Below are 18,079 nucleotides of genomic sequence, written 5' to 3' on the forward strand. Positions count from 1 at the left end.
GCTGAGTCCTGGTGTATAAACTATGAAATTCTTAATATCCCACATCTTAATTTTGGTAATTCAAGCTAAAATAGAGCTCACCATCCCATGCCTTGATCTGAATGATTAGTGCTCTCTTTTAAGTATTTGTCCTCCAGATTTCATGTTCTAGAGACTTAATCATGGACATCCTGGAGCCCAGAAAGCCCAGGACTGGACAAAGCTCACCCCTCACATCTCTAGCACCCACACCCACCCCTAAAACCATCCCACTTTGGAAAAACCAAGATGCCCCTTTCATTTTTTAAATTTTTAAAAATAAATTAATTGAATTTTAAACTAACTTGAAAATTTTATTTTTTTAATTTATTTTTACCAATAAATAATTTCTTTTAAAGTAGCATCATCATCATACAATCTTGGGCATACATATATACCAATTTAAAAAATAAAAGTTTCTCCCACAATAGTCATTATAGGTGTTAGTGTAACAGGCTGTGAAATGAAATTACTTTAATGTATTAAAAAATTTCTAGGAACCAATCATGAATTTCGAAAGTTGGCATTTTCTACAATTGCATATATTCTAAAATAATAGACTAATACTTTCTTACAGAACAAAATTCAAACTATCATTGGCATTTCAATATACTTCTAAGGAAATGGTTTAAAAAACATTTAGAACACCAAATCTGAAACAGTTTATGATTCTGATTTACAACTATGAAGATGCAATCAACTCCTATTTAAACTCTACCCAGTGATGCAATATACTTCAAAAAAATATTTGGTCTGATAATCTTTAATATTGGTTAAAAGCACTCTGATGTTTGTTGCTCATGGAAGTTACTTTAATCCAATGTGCAAAAAAAAAGGTACAGTCGTCTGCTCTTACTTGAAATACATAAGGCCAACATTAGTATTTACACACTTAGAGGATTTTTAGATCTATCAGTTTAAGTAAGCATATCGCGTTTCCTTTATGGATGGATCACGTGCCACAGAGAGAGCCTGAAAGCTTGGTGACATCCCACTAAGTTACACAAATGCTTCTTGTCCTGATTTTGAACCCAAATACAAGTCCGATTTCAAAATCCATTAAGAATTACTTTGCTCTAGCAGGTCTTGGAACTGCTGCACAGGTGAGGACTTTGCCTCGAGAGCCTTCACCACTGGTCTACTCCACCAACCCCTGGTGCAGAGGGACGGCACCCCAGGAAGAGGAACCTGTGACACCCGCCCAGCCCCAGCATCCGGGTGGGTTCACAGGATGAGGTAAGATGTGTGACCACGGCCTTTGGTGCAGGTGTGTGGCAATCAAAATGGATGAAAAACACTTCAGCAAAGCAACTATTACTTGTCCACAAAAACAGTGACAGAAAGAATAACCAATTATAAATCTAGTGCCATTATGCATTTCCAGAACTTGGTTTCACTCTTGCACAGTGTTCTTGGTCAACCACCCCCCAGCATTTTCTGGGTCTATAGGAAGAATGTTCATTAAATTATTAACTGCTATTCCAACTATAAGTTGCATATAATTGTGATGATTGAGAAATCGTTTACTGGATTACTGCTCCGTGCAGTGCCTGCACGGTGTTCAAGCAGAGGGTCATGAACAGGACAGAAGTCTCCCACTTCTAAACTGGACTCAGGAATCCTCAAATCAAAATCATAGAACAGAAGGGGAGGGGCGCTCACTGGCAACACCAGCAGACACCAGACAGGACAGTGAAACGGGTCAGCAGGTAGGAATGTCGTGTCCTTGACAAGTTTTAAAAACACCCAACCAGCCAGTGCCTCATGTCCACCAAGGACGCGCTTCACTTGTTTCCACGAAGACACAGCGATTGGCATTTGCTGGTCGTGTTCAGCACTGTCTCTCGGGGCTTCCCGGGTGCAGCGCTCCTGTCCGCCACCTCTGACTGCAGGCTGCTGTCCTTCCACGGCCAGGGCCGCCGGCTACCACTGTTGGGCCGGCTCTGGGTGGCAGGGGTGGCCTAATTCCCTCCCTGACTGCAGGCCTTGGCAGATGCCTGGTGTAGGAGACCCACACCCAGGCCTTTTCCCTCGGAGTCTCCTGACGGAGGCACGTGGTCTGAAGCCTCTGTGGACACGTGGCATGCCAGAGTCTTCCGCTACTGTGAACTGTCTCCTGCTTCTCTAAGTCGGGGCTCAAACGAACGGTTCTCCCACACCTCGCAACTACAGGGCCTATCCCTGCGTGGAATTTTAGGTGTTCTTTCAGGTGGGTCTGTGCAGTGGACCATTTTGTACTATTTCACAAACAAATGGCCTGTCTGCTGTGTGGAGTTTCTCATGCTTCCTCCGTCTGCCTTCATCAAAAAACGTCTTAGCACATGCTTGACAGGCAGTCTGCTCCTGATGGTGACTGTAAAGCAAACACTCAGACTTCAGGCCCGGTGGCTGCTGTCCAGCCTGGCATCTGTCCATCTTCACCTCATTCATTCCCTCACTACGTGTTAAGGCTTGAGAGATCTGGGACCCCAAATCTGTGAACTCTGTAGTGTCCATGGATCTGGCTTCCTGGTCGCAGCAATTTACTTTTCAAACTTCCTCACTCCCCAGCTCAAAGTTGCTTCCTGAACCCTGAGCGTAGTAGCAGATGACTTGCTGACCTCCTGACCTGGGAGCAGGGGGCTTCTACTGTGTCATAGGACTGTCATCCTGATCCTGATTTCCTCCACGTCATCATCCTGAGTGTCAGCAGCATCTCCAATGGAGTGATTCATTTTGGGGCAATGTTTACTCTTTCATTGACCCTTATTTTCATTGGGACCAGATACATCTTGCTTCTGAGAACAGTTTATCCAAAAATCTGATACCGATACTCTGAACCAATAATATTATTAAGTTAATTTCTTCCTTTGTTAAGGAAATTTAACTGTGTACATGACCTCTTCAAATGTATCAGAACAAAGACAATCTGTCTCTATTATGGAAGAGCTACCGACCTCAAAATTCTTGAAAAGCTTTCTAAAGTAGGTGATGCAGGCAGTGAGAACACATCTGCGTGCTCTGAATTTCACATCTTCAACCACGATAGCAACATCACAAAATTCTCCTTCCAGGCAATGCTCGTTTAGTGTTTCAGAAACAGTTTTATGATTAGCATAATTATATCTAATGGTTTCAGAAATACTGATGAAAAACTCCACGAACAAGTCAGGCAATTATTTTAATGCCTTAAACACCAAAATCTCCAGCTCAGAATATCTCTGATCAGGAGCACACCAGACCTGTAGCGTGGCACAGCCTCAGACACTTCCCGTGAGCTCCCTGCACGCTCTTAGGCTTGCAGGCCAGCCTGGAATGGATGCTGGGTGTGGGGCACAGTGGGTGGCAGAGTTTTGTTCTGTTTTGTTGAGGTTAGGAAGACGGTAGCGTGAGGGAAATCATAGCAGCCCTCCTTCTGTGCAAGCACAGAATGCCTAGCCAGCTGTGAACACCCCACCGCTCCCCACTTCCCCGTGCACGCGCGGTGCAAGCTGGGGAAAGTGTGCTGCCAGCTTTCACAGCAGAGAACCCGCAAGATGCCCCTTTCCATCTTAACAAGATGGTGGGTGACACTGTGCCAGGCACCAAGGGTCATTCAGCTGGTGTGCCTAAGTGCTGGGTGAGAAGTGCAAGGGTAGAACAGCTAACTGGAGTCCAGCCGACTATCAGAAGGTGCTGGGCCAGAGGACAGGATGGTCCCACAGACCCCATGGGGTGCAGAGCCATCCAACAGACCCCAAGGGGGCAAGGGGCCAGAGGCACCAAGGGTAGTGCAGCTAACTGAAGTTCAGCTGATTGCAATGCAGGTACTGGGCCAGGAACACCAAGGATGGTCCAGCTGATTGCACATAGGCCTGGGTCAGAGGCACCCAGGGTGGTCCTAGACATTCCACAGGGGGATGGGGCCAGGGAGTCCACTGGGGCACCAAAGGTAGTCCAGCTACCTGCAGCCTGGATGATTGCAGGTAGGTGCTGGGCCGAGTGTACTAGGGTGACCCAGTGACTGAACATGGGCCTGGGCCAGAGTCCCCAGGGCGACAGAACTCACCGCATACAGGCGGCGGGCCAGGTGCGCCAAGGACAGAGCGCACCGGACCCAGGGCCACAGAACTCACCGCATACAGGCGGCGGGCCAGGTGCGCCAAGGACAGAGCGCACCGGACCCAGGGCCACAGAACTCACTGCATACAGGCGGCGGGCCAGGTGCGCTAAGGACAGAGCGCACCGGACCCAGGGCCACAGAACTCACCGCATACAGGCGGCGGGCCAGGTGCGCTAAGGACAGAGCGCACCGGACCCAGGGCCACAGAACTCACCGCATACAGGCGGCGGGCCAGGTGCGCTAAGGACAGAGCGCACCGGACCCAGGGCCACAGAACTCACCGCATACAGGCGGCGGGCCAGGTGCGCTAAGGACAGAGCGCACCGGACCCAGGGCCACAGAACTCACCGCATACAGGCGGCGGGCCAGATGTGCTAAGGACAGAGCGCACCGGACCCAGGGCCACAGAACTCACCGCATACAGGCGGCGGGCCAGATGTGCTAAGGACAGAGCGCACTGGACCCAGGGCCACAGAACTCACCGCATACAGGCGGCGGGCCAGGTGTGCTAAGGACAGAGCGCACTGGACGCCAGGTGACTCACCATGAGATGGGACCAGCAAGAGGGTGAAGGCCCTACAAGCTCAGGTGCAAGGGTGCATGCTGCCCGTCAGGCATGGGGGTTCCCGCAGCAGGCGGCTCAGTTCCATCATTTCCCAATGAGGACTGCATAGCAGGAGAAACCTCAAAAGCTGAGTCCATGGGGAGAGAAGGTGTAAGGCAGGCCCCAGATGGTTGTAGTTAGGCTCCATTACCAAGGCCTCCAGCAAGCTAAGTTATGCTTTCAGTGTGTGACTGAGATCATGAGTCTGTTATGCCACGGTCAGGGTGTGGCCAAGATCATGAACACCTGCTTCAGCATATGTACTCAAGGTCATAAACACCTGCCTGTGAGCTTGTGCCCACTGATGATACCTGTTGGCATTGTGCATTCTGTGTTCAGCCTTCATATAAAAAAGGCCTATGGAAATGGCTCAGGAGGACTGTAAAGGACTGTGGCCACCTCTGAATAAAGGATGACCAGTATTTCCATTCTGCCTCACACTTTTTTTTTCAACTGCCAGATTCTCAAACCTTGCTTCCAGACCTGAGCCTTCCCCTTCCCCTGACAGAAATCTCCTGAGAGACCATGCATGAGCTGAGCTTTGAAGGGGGAGCGAGGATTAACTAGTTAACAGTTGACAGCAAGATGAAGCTGAGGAGCAATGCAATCATTTAAAGCTGAGCTCCAACTGTTTCTGCTTCTCTCCCTCTGCACAGCCTTCTGGGAGGTGAGCCTTTTGCTCTGCACTCGGTGGTAAAGAGACCTTCTTGCACAGTCACTGTGAGAATTAGACATGATATATTTCATTTTGCTCTATAATGCAGGTATCCTAAGTAAGCACAACCATTAATGGTTTAAAGATCTTCATGGGTGGGCTGGGCTGAGAGAAAAGCGTGGGTGCAGGGTGGAGCTCTAGTTGATGGCAGTGATTCTGGAACTGAGGTCAGTGCATAGTGGGAAGCTGTCCACGATGAGGCCAGGCAGCACCAGGCACTACCTTGCATGTGGAGCAATCCTGAAGATGAGACAACTGCAAAGGATCCCAAGCAGGGGTCACAAGATCAAAACTTGAAAAAACTTGACTTTTTAGATCTACGTGTAGGCCAAACTTGTGAAGGATGGATGAAGTGGTGACGATCAGAGAAACCATGTTGGGGGTGGTATCCAAGACAGAGAGAACCCAGAGAAGAAGAAAGGAGGAGGGTGTGCTCTCCAGCCGGCCTGCTGGGTTAGGGTCTTCAGGACTGAGGTGCCCACCACCCCTGCCTGCCAGAGTCTAATCATTAAGCAATGACACATCTTCTCCCCACCTTGTGACTCCTTGAAGTTCCTCCTGTGGCCTCGTCCTTACTCCAGGATTTTTCAGTCATTATTGATACAATTTCTCTGGTCCCTCTGTCTCCTTGGCCCTGTTCCGTGTTCCTCTGAGGTGCTGTTGGTTGGTTTTCGGTCTCTTTCTCCTCTAAGGCTACACAGCATCTATCAATTTTGCTCCAAGCTGACTTGCTCGTTCTCCATCTCCTCAAATCTACTGCTGCATCCTTGGCGAGGTTTAGACTTTGTTGTGATTTAGCTCCAGATCTGTGCTTGCACCTTTGTGTGCTTCCGTCTCGTGTGATGCAGCGTGGTCACCGTGGTTTAGACTTTGTTGTGATCTAGCTCCAGATCTGTGCCTGCACCTTTGTGTGCTTCCATCTCGTGTGATGCAGCGTGGTCACTCTTTGCGTGCTTCCGTCTCGTGTGATGCAGCGTGGTCACTGTGGTTCCCTCTGCCTCCTCAGGCATGTTCCTCTGGGTCCGCATGTGTGTTTGCAATGGCCACTTCGGAGTCCTTCTCTCTGCAAGTCCTCCACGGGCCACTATCACAGGCAGATTCTGCTCTTATCCCCAGAGTATGGGGCATACTTTCTTGTTTCTTTGCATGCTTCATGGTGTTTGCTGCAGCTGGTTATTTTAGGTGTTAAATGATAGCAGTTGTGGATACTGGCATCCCCTTTTGGATTTGCTGCGGTTATTTGCTTGTTTGGTGCCTTGCTGGGTTGTCTTAGTGGGGTCTGTGCCCTCAGGTAGGCATATTTGGGGGCCTGCAGCCACCTGGGATAATGGTACTGGTAAGACACTTGTTCCTTCTTGCCCTGACCACACCCAGATAATTTCCTGTGGTTTTTTTCTATTTGACAATGCACTGGAGTATAAACTGTTCTTAAAACATAATACACGAAGCTTGAGCTCCTTGGAAGTAACAGTTTCTGAGGTCCATGATTGACACTCTTCTGCCCTGGAAGGGCTCCTCCCAGGTTCTCTGAATCAGAATGTGGTTCTCTCGTGAGTGACGTGATGGTTTTTGGAGTAGAGGATTAATGGACCAGACCTCATTCTGACTTATCCTTGCTTCAACTCGTTTGAATGTTAGGAATCTTCAGATGCTGTTCAGACGGCAGCCACCTGAGGGCGATGGGGAGCAGACAATCATACCAATCCCACCACATGCATGCTTCCTGTGAGTCAGGAGTTTACAGACCCTAGTTTCTAACATAATTCAGACCCTACAATTTTGCGTCTTCGATGTTTGTAGATTACATATCCACATGAGTCATCTAGCTCAGGGGAAAACAGAATGAGAATCAACAGTCACGAGAAACAGCAAGACTTGTTTGTTCCCTTGGAATGCTGCCTTTCTCATTGAGCTTCACCTCCAGGTGCATCTCTGGAACCCTCCTGTTCTGACATCTCCCTAGTCTGAACATTCAGAAACCACAGTTGCAGTATACACATCAGCATTTAGCTATTCTCTAAGCTGTGAACACCCAAAGGATGCTTGTGACCACCAGGTGGACAATGGGTTCCAGTCTTCTGTTGCTGCAGGAGAATAAACATAAAGTTTCAATACCTCTCCAGCTAAAAAATCTTCCACTCTTGAGTCTCTTGTACTGAACCAACACTTGGGATGCACTTCTTCCAACATGGGGAGCTGATGGCTGGGGCTGGCAGCTGGCTAAGGGCTGCTGCCGCCTCCAAATAAAGCACGTCTACTCTCCCAATTGTGTCTTGCATCTTCTTCCACCTGTCAGGATCCGGAATCTGTTCCCAGGGTCTGAGCCTCCATCTGCCAACTGATGTGGTCAGCAGGATCCTCCACAGGTGAGAGATTCTTCGACCCTAGAAGACGGGGGTGGGAGACCTGTGGCCATAGAGCAGCAGGTAGCACTTGGTTGCCATGGTCCTGTTAGCATGGACTCCTGTGGAGAGTTGGGTAGGATGGGTGGGTCCCCTGTGAGCACAGAGAAGGCTTTACAGCAGTTAGTTCCTGCCTACCCGATGGTACCGCTCGGAAGACAAGTGGGTTGAATTTTTCCTATTGCTTTGCAAGTGAACATGGACCCAATTCTTTTTTGGCCTCTTTATGTTAAGAAAATTTGGTTTGATGAAATTACAAAGAATTTCCTGAAACTTTTCCAAAGTTATCTTCTATTGATTCTGTGATTCAGATATTTTCAAATGTGGTGCTCTTGAAATGAAGGTCTTCATAAAGCACTGGAAAATTTCAGAGCAACATAAATTCTGGAAAAAAATTCTGTACAGCTGGACTTTCCTGTCTGACGCCTCGCTTGGTGTTCCTGCTTCTGTCTGATGGCCTCCACACGTGCCTTACCCTGCACCAGGACAGAGGGCCCACTGACCAAGGACAGACATGACAGCAGAAGCTGGGCAGCACCCTCCAGCAGTTCCTTCCCCTCAGGGCTTCCTGGGTGACACTCGGTCACGCGGGGAGTTGGATTCCTATAGAGGAGCTCGGGGAAGAAAGCACTGGCGGCCGTCGCGCAGTGGGGAGACCTGGGCGTGGCTCCATAAGGGCACCACAGGAAGCAGGCAGGAGGGTGGGTGCAAATGCTCTGGAACTCGGCCACCTGCCCCCTGCAGCAGGAAGCACACACACCCCCGAGGGGCCTCCCAGGGGGCGGGTGGGCTGGCGAGGAGGCTGTGGGTCCTACAGAACCAACCACATCTCAGCCTGTCCACCTACCAGCTGTGTTGGCTTAAGCTGGTCATTAAAGCTGTCTGTGTCCCAGTCTCTGTGCTTTCCTCAAAGGAGAGAGCAGTGAGAAGATCCTGGAAACTGTCCCCTCAGCAGGAGAAGCAACGGGCCACGTGGGGAGGTTGTTTCCAGGTGGATGAGTAAGGACTCCTGCTTCTGGGGGACAGCCAAGTAGCCAACAGCACTTGCTCTCTGGGGTCAGCAGTCATTAAAGCCCTGAAATGGCCCTGTAGTTTGAGACCCGACATGGTAAGCAGAACTCCACTGGATCTGGCATTAAGAACAGGTGTTCCCTTTAACCTTGCACCCTTTCCCAGACCCATGTATTGACATAGCTTGTTGCAATATCTAAAAATAAATAATATCTAGCAAAAAGCAGGAATCAGGCGTAGAAACATGAAGGAGAAGGGCAAGTGCAAGGGGAATTTGGGGAAGGAGCACAGGATGGAAATAACGCAGGCCACTTAGGGTGGTGGGTGGGCAAACGTCTTCCTGAAGGGCCAGCTTCCCAAGGCTCCTGCCCACTTACCCCCTGCCCCATGGGGCCACCGCCAGGTTTCCCCACCAAGACGGCCACCAGGACCCAGCTCCCCGTGAGAATGAGTCTCCATCGCCCCACGCGAAGCTCACGTGGGGGAGGAACTGCCAGAGTGTAACGCCATCCTGAGCCCAGCTGGATCCACCTGAGTTCCTAAGGCGGGACCCCGGACAAACACCGAACCCCGCTCAGGTGGGGCAGCGCCCTGAGGCACAGCGCTCGGAAACCACCAGAGCCAAGGAAATTGGCGGTTTCACATCTGCAAATATGTCCAGCGAGCCGAGGGGACACCAGGGACACAGGGCACCGGGCCAGCCGTGTCCCGCCCACCCCATCCGACACCTGAAGAAAGTCAAATGGGCGAGGAGAAGGTCCCCCTCTGGTCTGCACCAGCCGCAGTGCCGCCGCGCAGCAGCGCATGCAGGGCAGTCGGCGTGCGCGGACTCGGCCCAGCACGTGGCGTGGGGCCCGGACCCTCTGCCGCTGGACCCAGGCTGCTGCTGGAGGGGTCTGGGCGCGGGCAGCGTGGAGAACAGCTCCTCCGCTCCCTGCTGGCGGCGGCCAAGGCAGGGGTTTCCCACGCTTGCCCGCAGCTCGCCCGCCCTGGGCTCACCCGCAGGTGCCGGTGTACAGGGTCCGCTGCGCCCGGTGCCCAGGCGGCCTCCAGCCCAGGGAGGCGCCGCCTGCCGTGTGCCTCTGGGACCCGTGCCTCTGTCACTGCACCTGGGTCGCCTTCTAACTTGGGGGTAAATCCAGCTTTATTTCCCACGATATAACCATACAGCTTGGCCGATATCCTTCCCCAGTGTCCACTTCCTCTCCCTCTCCCGCCATTTGCTCTGCTCTACTGATCTGCCTTTGAGTTTTCATGAGATTCCCCCCACACCTTTCCTTGTTCCTCTCTAGCTTCCACATGAGAGAAAACATACGTCCCTTGACCTGCCGAGTTTGGCTTATTTCACTGAACACGAGGTTCTCAGGTTCCATCCATTCTCCTGCAAAAGACGCCATTCCATTTTTCCTTAAGGCTGAGTAAAACTCCGTTGTGGAATCTCTATACCGCTTTCCAGACTGGTTGCACCAATTTGCAACTCCAAATTGCATTGTACAAGTGTGCCTTTTTCCACACATCCACGCCAACACTTATTATTGCTAGTGTTCTTGATAATGGCCATTCTAATTGGAGTTAGATGAAATCTTAGGGTGGCTTCAATTTGCATTTCTCTATTTGCTAGGGATGATGAGCACTTTGTCATATATTTGTTGATCACCTGTACATCTTCTGTGTCTACCCAGTTCCTTAGCCCGTTTATTGATTGGGTTCTTTGTATTTGGAGTGTAAAGTTTTTTAAGTTCTTGATAAACTTTGAAGATTAGTGCTCCATCTGAAGTGTGTGTGTGGAAAAGATTTTCTCCCACTCTGTAGGCTCTCTTTTCACATTAGTGTTTCCTTTACTGAGAAAAAGCTTTTTAGTTTGAATCTATCCCATTTATTGATTCTTGCTTTTATTTCTTGTGCTCTGGGGGTCTTGTTAAGGAAGTCTGGTCCTAAACCAACGTGGTGGAGATTCACGCCTACTTTTTCTTCTATTTGGTGAAGGCTCTCAGGTCTAATTCCTAGATCTTTGATACATTTTGAGAATGGACCCACCATTTGACCCAGCTATCCCACTCCTCAGATTATACCCAAGGACTTAAAATCAGCATACTATAGTGATGCAGCCACGTCAACATAGCTGCTTAATTCACAATAGCTAGATTGTGAAACCAACCTAGATGCCCTTCAATAGATGAATGGATAAAGAACCTGTGGAATATTACTCAGCCATAAAAAGAGTAAAATTATGGCATTTGCTGGTAAATGGATGGAATTTGAGAATATCATGCTAAGCGAAATAAGCCAAGTCCAAAAACCAAAGACCAAATATTTTATCTGTCAAGTGGATGATGATACATAATGGGGGAGTGGCAGGGGGAGCAAGAGAAGAATGGAGGAACTTTGGATGGTGTAGAGGGAAATGGGGCAGGAAGGGGGGGAAGGAAAGATAGTAGACTGAGACAAACAGTATTATCCCAGGTATATGTATGATTACATGAATGGTGTGAATCTACATTGTGTACAACCATAAAAATGAAAAGTTGTACCCTATTTGTGTACAATGAATCAAAATGCAGTCTGTAAAAATAAAAATTAAAAAACTCCGTTGTGTATCTACACCACATGTTCTCTATCCATTCATCTGCTGATGGACACCTAGGCTCCTTCTGTAGTCTGACCACTGTGAATTGTGCTGCTGTAACATGGTGTGCCTGACCTCTGCAGTGTGATGACTGATTCTTCAGGTGTGGCTGGTCACATGGCACTTCCAGGCCTAGACTTGAGGACCCTCCACACTGAGTCCCACAGTGGTTGTGCTCATTTGCAATCCCACAACAGGGTACGGGAGTTCCATTTTCTCCACATCCTCTCCAGCCTCTACAGCTGGTCATGTTCTTCAAGGCTGCCATTCTGACAGGAGTGAGCTGAAACCTCAGGATAGTCTTAGTTTGCAACTCACTGAATCTCAGTGTAGTCTTAGTTTGCATTTCCCTGATTGCTAATGATGTCGTACGTTTTTTTTTTTTTTAATTTTTTGGCCTTTTGTATTTTTTCTTTCAAGAAGTGTCTGTTTGATTCATTTGCTCTTTTTACTAAATAGGTTATTTGGGGGGTGGATGTCAAGTTTTTTGAGTTGTTTATATGTTCTGGATATTAACCTGTCAGAAGAGGAGCTGGCAAATATCTCCTCCCATTCTGTGGGTTCTTTCATCACACTCTTGTTTCCTTTGCTGTGCAGAAGCTTTTTATTTGATGACATCCTGGGCCTAAGTTGGAGTGTTGACCCTACATTTTTCTCTAGGAGTGGCAATCAATTCTATGAAAATCATTTCCCACTGTTCTGCTTCCCGTGTGAGCCTTATTTATACATCTGAGAAGCCTTCACTGCCTGCCTGAAGGGTACCCTAGGGCACCTATTTGGGGATTCCAGAAGAAAAATGAGTCCTTGGCCTGCTTCTGTTGCTCCGTCCACGCTGGTAAGCCTTGGGAAGATTCACAATTCCTCTTGATGCCTGGCAAAACTCCAGACCACATTTGACTGTTGCTATTATTTACATTCAGTTCTGAAAGAAAGAAAAATGAGAAAATGCTACTTTAAAATAAAATGGATTCTATAACCTCTTCCCCAACCAGCAACAAGGACTGGCTTCTTTGCCAGGTGAGAGCCAGGGCATTCTCCGAGGACTGTGCAGACACTGCCCACCTGTGTCCGGGTCTGCCAGCTGCTTCCTTACCACAGTGGCCAACACAGTCTTGGGAATGACTGTGGCGGACCATCCACTCCTTCCTGGCCTTCTTGGTCTGTGAGTGACGTGGACTTCATGTGGTGCTGCTGCCGTGGACGGGACGCCTGCTTGGGAACTTTACACAGGAGCCTGCCCCAGGTGCTCTGCAGCAGACATGCCCCGCCTCCCCTGTGTGTCCTGCATGCTGACTGTCCTGTCCCCACTCTCCTGGGTCCTGGGAACTTGCTCTCTCCTGTTTCCCGTCTACCTTCTGGAGACTGCTCTTCCGATGGCCCCGGACTGCCTCACACTTCCCTCCTGCTCTGAACTCTCACACCAGCCTCCAGGGGCCCCCAGCAGGCGGGCTCTGAGGGTGACTTTCATACACTCAGTTGTCTGTGCACAGCAAAACCTAAAACCAAGTAGGGTGGTTTGTGCCCCAGGAAGAACAAGACAGGAGATACAGTATCTCAGGTCATCAGGTGCCACAAGGTTCCCTGGGCTGTCTGTAGCCAGTGTTTGTAGATAGATTTTAGAATGGGAAGCAAAGTCCTGGGCACAGGCCTGGGCTCAGCTTGGCCAGCCACGCAGATGTAGAAATAAATCTGCCCTTATCAGCCTCACAAGAGAGGTTTACCTGGGAGTCCCTGCACCCTACAGGAGATAGAGGAGTTTCACTGTGAGCCACATCTGCTCTTTGAGAGGTCTTGAAGCCTCAACCAGAATGAGGTGGGAAGCACAGACAATTGCAGTGGAAAGCTCAGAGGAAAGGGCTTCACTGAACACAGGGAGGGGTGTTGCTCAGGATCAATGGTTCCTTAAAAGAACTGCGTTGGTGACTATCCTGAACTATTCATGAAGCCTCTCCTCTTCCCAGCCCCCAAGTGAAACTTCTTCACCCAACAGTCCCACTCACGCAGGGAGCAATTGTGCACTTCTGTGTGTCCACACGCAAACCTCCCTCTTCTCCACATACTTTTTACTCTAGTGCTTATATTTTCAAGTTCGAAAGTGCTCTGTGGCCTCAGGCTGCATCAAACCAAATTAACAGAACATACAAGGCTGACCCAAAAAACCCAAGCAATCAGCTAATGCTAGGTGAACCACAAAGAAGGCTCTTCTCCTCAGGGCACGCTGACCTGGCCGGGAGTCGTGACGTGTGCTGGAAGAGGGACAAGAGAGCCCTCCAAAAACCCCAGCCTGGTCTTCTTTAGTGACCAAGAAAGGGCTCAATGCTTAGGGAGAATGGGACTCTCTAAGCTCTCATGCTAAATATAATTAGGGCAGTGTGGTTTCCTGAAATCACCTTAAGGCAAATGGGGCATTTATTACATGACTAGTCTGCTGTATAGGAGGACTTCTCAAATCACTTTCTGTGTTAGCCTTTGACACTCGGAGTCTGAAGTCTGTGAGTCTTGAAGGTTCTGAAATTGGTCCATGCAGAGAGGATGACAGGGAAGCAGAGCAGAGGGAGTGGTTGGACCTTGAAACAATTCTGGTAAGGGACAAACATATACAGCAATAACTTACTACTGGACATTACAGTCTTAATGCAATGTGATAAATTGTGCTGACTTTCTTCCGGAATTCTCCTTTAAATATTTTAAGTATTTTTGTACATGCAGAATCCAAATGTGTGTCTCAAATGACACAGGCAAACCTCCCTCTTCTCCACATTCTTTTTCCTCTTGTACTTATATTTTCAAGTTTGAAAATGCTCTGTTGCACTTTTTTCCACATTTTTTATTGGTGCACTTTAGTTCATAATTGTGGGAATTGTTACACATTCAGTTACATGTGCATTGTTATGGGGTGCAACTTAAGAACAGACCGGTCACCACTGAGAAGCCCAAATTTGAGAATCTTTATTAAACCGCTGGCTGACTGTCTCACACAATGCCCCCAAAAATGGATATTGGGAGAACAGCCCTGACCACAGGGTTGTAGGAGTTCTTATAACAAAAATCACATCAATCATAAGTGTCTGTTGCTATGATTCCAAATTACACATTAATATCATGAGATCATCAACAGAGGGGGAAGTGGGTTAGAATGACCCTTACCTAGGTACAAACTAAAGAATGGTTGCTAACATCCACACAATCGCCGTTCACATGGTACGTTGTTTAGTAGCAATAGGAATCAAAAGAGAGCAATTCTTTACTACACAGGAGTTGCCATTGTACATTATTAAACATGTCACACCAAGTAACTGATGATGGGCACAGAGGCGGGGTGTTCCCATGGGAGAAGCTTATTTCCTACATAATATGGAATCTCAGCAAAATGGAGTCTGTTTTGTCATTTCCCTTGTAGTCTGGCCTAGAACATTCTCATTGAGCCAGATCTGTCAGCCCATCACACACATGATATAACAATATTGTTCCCATTCCCTCTGACCCTCCCTCTCCTCAGTCATTTTTCTCTGCTCTACTGATCTCCTTTTCTATTTTCATGAGATTCCCCAAACTTTCTTTTCCTTTTACCTCTCTAATTTCTAAATGTGAGAGAAGACATGGTACTCTTGGCCTTCTGAGTTTGTCTTATTTCACTTAGAATAATGTTCTCAAGGATCCAAGATGGTGGACTAGAGGGCAGCTATGTTCCTTGTCGCTCTGTAACTCAGGTTTCGAGCAGAGGATATCTGTTTCTTGGTGAGGCAGTTTTGCTACTTATAGATCCCCTGTTTACCCCATTTGTCTACTGCGATCACCTGCAGTCAGCCAGCATATCGACGCCTTTTTGAGGGCAGATTGCTCACTGTCAGGCACCCATCATCCACCATTTTCCTGCCTCTTGCCTGTCCATCACCTGCCTTACACCTATCCATCAGCCACTGCCCGAGGTTCACCTCCCAATCGATCATCCGACAGCAGTCAGCAAACTGATTGCTGACCGCCAGTGGAGCACCAGCTGCTTGCTGTTGCCTGGAAGTGCACTGTGACAGTACCTGCAGGTTTGATTACACGTGGCTGCCGCCATTTTGAGACAACAGCCAGGCCACATAGGACCCCTGGCCAAACTGACTGAACCCCATCTCCAGGATCCGTCAGCCTGAACCATCACTCCCTACTTCTGGGGCCCTCACATTGACTGCTCCCTGCCACCAGGACCCCCAGACTGACTGATTGCACCCCGCCTCCAGGACCTCCAGCCAACCACACCCACACCCATGTGATGGGGGTGTGCTGAGAGCTCTTGGGGAGGACGGCCTCTCCAGCAAGCCCCTGGCTCGTGAAGGCACAGTCTGGGGATGGCAGAGGGAGAGCAGCAGGCTCTGAGGTCACTGGCTTCTCAGATAAAACCAGTTGGTTACCATGGGCCAGCCCTGAAATTCAAGCTGCCCAAACCATCACATTCAGTAGGTAAGTCTCGTTGGTGCTGCTGAGTCACAGAGCACTCCACAGGTCACCACAGGCCACTTTTCTACAGACTTGGTCAGTTCTCAAGAAGTGGTAGCCATTCTACTTCCTCATCTGGGCCCTGACCACTTGGTTTCTATGATTTCTTGCACCCTCTGATACTCAGGTTTCTGTGAGTCCTCAACTTTATTAAGCCCAAGTGTCATCTTACCCAAGGCTTGTTTCAAATGTCCGTGTTCTTCCAGGGTCATGGACAATTTCCTCTCTGGGCACCCCCACTCTGTGCAGCCTGTCACCGAACCCAGCATCCTGCCTCATCTCTGATCCAACTTCCACAGCAGCTTCTGATGCTAACAGAAACCCCACCCCCGCCCCCCCGGTAAAAACTGTACTGTCCTCATATTTAATTTTTTCAGAGCTCAGGTATTTGGCAAAATAACAGGATATCAAATTCCTGGCTCTTGCAAACACAAAGGTATTATTAATTGGCACAGTCTAGATGAGTTGCTACCTCCTAACTTACTCACGTCCTAAAGGAAACCTCCTTGGAGCAAATGTCTCAGTCCAGGAGGTCGCCCTCCGTGTGGCACCCTGGGCAGAGATGCCGCCGTCGATTAGTGTCAGGAGCAGCCCTTGGTGCTTGCGTAGGCCAGCCATGTCCCAGAGTGGCCAGCAGCATGATGCAAGGAAGTGTTTCCATTCTGTGGGTAGGAAAACAGAAACTCAGAGACGTTAGGTGGGCAGTCCAGGCGTTCAGCCAACCAACGGTGGCCCTGGGCCAATGCTCTCCTTCGGCAGGAGGCTCTCAAGAGTGGGGTCAGGTCAGACCACAGTGTCTGCTGACCATGCAGGCTGACCTTCGCCGGGCTTCTGTATGTCTCCAGGGGAGCTTCCTGCTGAATTCACTCTGATACCTTGAGCTACAAGGCTGAGAGACTTCCGGGAGCTGAGGGTGAGAGGAGGCCAGGCCCCAAAATGTTCTTGTCCCCTTTGGGCTTCACCTGGACCCACAGGCCAAGCCCACCTCTCCTGAGATTCTGAGATCTTGAGGTCATGAGATTCTGCTCTCTCTGCCCTTAGCCGTGATGATCATTTGAGAAACCTCTTGTGTGGACCTATAAGACAGAATCGGCTTGACCTGGACTTGTGGTTATGGTGGGTCAGGAGGGCCCCCCAAAAGGTTCACAGGTGGAATGCTTGGACCCCGTACAGCACTGTCTAGAGACGAGGCTTTGGGGAATGACTGATCATGAGGGCTCTGACCTTGTCAGTAGATAACACACCAGTGGCTGACTGGACTGGGGGAAGTGGTAGAAGCTGGGTGGTGCACATGGTTGGCATAAGCAGGTCACTGGGGTGTGCTCTGAAGGGCATTTCTTATTCCTGGTCCCTTTCTCTCCCTCTCTGCCTCCTGGCTGCCAGGAACCCATCTGCCATGATGTTCTGCCTCATCTCAGGCCCAGAGCAAAGGAGTCAGTCAACTGTGGACTGAGACCTCTGAAACCAGGAACCAAAATAAATCTTCCCTCCTCCAAGTTGTTTTTCTCAAGTGTTTGTCACAGCAATGAGAAGCTGACACACTGGCCCAGCCTCTCTTCCCAAAGGTGTCCTCAGGGCTAAAGGCACCTACCAGCTGCCATGGCCAGAAACACCAGACCATGAAAGGAGCAACACAAGGTTGGGTGGAGCTCTGAAAGACCTCTGCCTGCTCCCAGGGAAGACGGTGCTCCTCCCCGTCCTTAACCCATTCTCTTGCCCTCATTACTCCTACCCTGGGTCAGTGACCTCCGACCCCCACAGGGGAAGCTGATTTGCCAGTAGAGCTCTCTTCTCCATTCTTTGGCCACTGAATAAAGCCTTTGTTTCTCCCCAACACTCATCTCTTGGACGTTGGCTTCTCCATGGGATGAGCGTCTGGACCTGGATTGAGTAACACACTGAACCCTGAGGTACCAGCTGTATGGCACTGATGAAGGCTGTCGGGAAGCCTCGCACATCATCACACGAGGGAGGAGAGAAGCCAAGATGCAGGTGCGGGTGGCCAGAGGCGGGCTTCACGCTCGGTCCTAGGCACTTTCCCTTTCCATCAGGCACCAGCAGCAAGGGAGAGGGTGGAGGGCCACCACCCTGCCAGGGCACATGCCCAGCAGCAGCAGACTAGTTGCTCTAGACTCCT

The 18,079-nt window shown here is 49.5% G+C and overlaps 1 pseudogene; it reads right to left on the reverse strand.

Annotated features, from left to right (window-relative positions):
• Positions 1-1,979: 1,979 nt before the first annotated feature.
• The window catches only part of LOC124990532 (zinc finger and BTB domain-containing protein 14-like), a 31,389-nt pseudogene continuing 15,289 nt past the window's right edge, over positions 1,980-18,079 (reverse strand).

The sequence above is a fragment of the Sciurus carolinensis genome, chromosome 8, assembly GCF_902686445.1.
Source record: "Sciurus carolinensis chromosome 8, mSciCar1.2, whole genome shotgun sequence".
NCBI lineage: Eukaryota > Metazoa > Chordata > Mammalia > Rodentia > Sciuridae > Sciurus > Sciurus carolinensis.